Here is a 2,904-nt window from a genome sequence, read left to right as displayed (position 1 = left end):
GAAATTCCCTTGAATATTAATTAGCTCAGTTGGAGTGGAAGATACTTTAATGTTGTAATGCGTGTCTGTTCTCATTGTCATATAGAGTTCATTTTTTTTTCTTGACACTAAACTTTGCAATGTTTACCAAAACTCTGGTCTGAACCTCTGTTCATACTGAACAGTGCGTGTTATTTTTGCAAGCCTACTTCATCCAACCTGGAAGAAAGAAGCAGTTACAACATCACTAAGTGACTTAAGACCGTTTTTCACAGTTATGACCATTGTAGCATCCCCATGGTCATGTGATTTATATTCGGATGCTTGACCACTGACTCACATTTATGACAGTTGCAGTGTCCTGGTGTCATGTGGTCACCTTTTGGGACCTTCTGACAAACAATGAGGAAAACAGATTCACTTAACAATCCTGTTACTAATTTAACAGCTACAATGATTCACTTAACAAATGTGGCAAGAAAAGTCATAAAATGGGGCAAAACTCACTTAACAAATTCCTCACTTAACAACATAAATTGGGGGCTCAATTGTGGTCATAAATTGAGGACTACCTGTACTTTGCCATTCTGTGATGGAAATTCTGGTCCCAATTGCCATGTTAAGCTGAGGATCACATTTGGCATACTTGTGATCCTTTAATTTATCAAACAGAGCAGCTAAAGCAGTGGCATGCCTTTGTTTGGCTAGTTCACTCAGCCTTCTATTCTTTAAAAGCAGAAATATCACTTCCTTTTGTTGTATCTTCCTTTAAGCAGTTTCTAATGATTCCCACACATGTGATGCAGTTATAAAGATTTAACCATAGTATTAGATGTAGGCCCCACATGCTCACCCATCATAGATTCCTATGGCATTGATCTGTTTGTGTGTGTTTGTGTGAAAGACTTCCAATTCAATATTTGAACCAATAGGGCCCAAACAATATTGCTGGACCAACTAGGTAAACGATTTACCCTGGAATATTGCATCCTTTGCTATAGGGAATCATGGAGAGGACCTTAAAAAGAATATTCAGAAACAATTATAGAAATAACAAGGGCAGAAACTTTTTATAAAGCCCAAGAAAGGAGATACCGTATTTTTCGGAGTATAAGACACACCGGAATATAAGACGCACCTTGTTTTTGGGATGGAAAATAAGAAAAAAGCTGATTGGCAGGTGCATCTGCCTCCCGGAATACCCCCAATCAGTTGTTCCCAGAGGTGAATTTTAGCAACAGGTTCCTTGGTTGTGAGCTCTGTACCTTTTTTTTTTTTTTGCCTTTTTTTCTGCCTCTGAAACTTCTGAAACTCAGTTTCAGAAAAAAAAAAAATTCCCGCCTCTGAAAGCCTCTGAAACAGCTTCAGAATAAAAGCCTCTGAAGCTCTGTTTGGGGGCTTCTTTTCTGATGCTTTTTTTAGCCTCTGAAACCTCCATTTGAGAAGCTAGGTGAGGCTACATTCGGAGTATAAGTCCCACCCAGATTTTCGCCCTCTTTTTTTAGGGAAAAAGGTGTGACTTATACTCAGAAAAATATGGTAATTAGTAAGAAAAGGATCAAACTGACTCCCCCTGACTTAGAAGGTTGTAAGGAGGGAAGGTAAAAGATAAGCAGAGTTGCAAGATACTGCTACTATGGTCTATCTTATGAAAAATTAGTTCTGTTTTCCCCATGGAGCTGATTTCTTGATCTGGTGTACTTCATTGGGTAGAAATCTCTTGCAACTTTTGCAGAATCTCTCTGCCTGTCATTTGTTTGGCAATATTGTCAGTTAGTAGATGTCCTGTGTCTGGTCCATTTTTTCCTTCTCCGCCTCTTGCAGAGCGGAGAGATTGACTAAACAGGTTATTCTTTCTGAGCTGCTTTTCTTCCCGGTGTAGCACGTCCCTAAAAAATGCTAACTGCAAGTTAACTGGTTCAGTTTTGTCATCTTAGTTGATTGGAACCCTTTGTCTGGCACTGCTACTGATGCTTTAACCAGGTTTCAGCTAAAGGCTTTTCTTTGCCTCTGAAATGATTCATGAATTGCACTAGGCAAAGAGTGAATGCTTTTCAATGTATGCTTCCCTTGGTGTGCCTGCTTACTCTCTTGTAATCCCTTCCCCTCAAATGAATGCAACTATAAACATTCTCTTCTTATGAATTATCCCAGCATCAGAGTGAATATTCCAAAGGGCGAGGGAGCAGGATTAAAGGCTACAAGATGTGCCCTGTTACCTGGCTTCCTTGTGAGTCAAGTTCCAGAAACCTTTCTCTTCAATTGGGCATATGGGGTCATATCCATCTGATGCTATAAAGCACGGGTGTCAAACTCGATCGTGTCACGTGATGCATCAGGACATTTTGGGACTTTTTTGCCTTTGCATGGGTGTGGCCTGCATGTGACACATCCGGCCCGCGGGCTGCCAGTTTGATAGGCCTGAAGTAAAACCATAAACATAGGTTTGCAGTCACACAATCGTTCACTTAGCAACTATTTCTTGTAACAACTGAATTGCTGGCTCCAATTGTGGATGCTAAATGAGGACTACTTGTATTCTATCAACTGCAGCAGCGGCTGACCTAATCTAGCAAATCAATTAAGATTTGAGTTCCATTGGGAACTCATTGGCCATTGAGATAACATCTTATACTTCTGTATAAGTTTCCACCAAACAGCTCTATCATATTCAAAAAGGACACATCAAATTCCTTATGAAGTTCCCTTCACTTTGTTCATTAAAGGAAGCATAGCCTTGTTAGTCTAGGGTAATGAAAAATATGAAGGGAGTTGGCAATCCAAAAAGGTGCTACAAGGTTTGTTTTGAATGGGTTCACTTTGTATAGAGCAATGAATCAGACTGAATTTATATCATGGCAAATTCTAGCCCATTCTGTGTTAAATAACACCTTTTGAAGGAATGTAGTTTGGGAAGGCCTGTGC

Source organism: Pantherophis guttatus, chromosome 3 (assembly GCF_059756535.1).
Source record: "Pantherophis guttatus breed Tessera chromosome 3, ASM5975653v1, whole genome shotgun sequence".
NCBI classification, from domain to species: Eukaryota; Metazoa; Chordata; class Lepidosauria; order Squamata; family Colubridae; genus Pantherophis; species Pantherophis guttatus.
The sequence above is the reverse complement of the archived record's forward strand: the minus strand, read 5'-3'. Positions refer to the sequence as shown.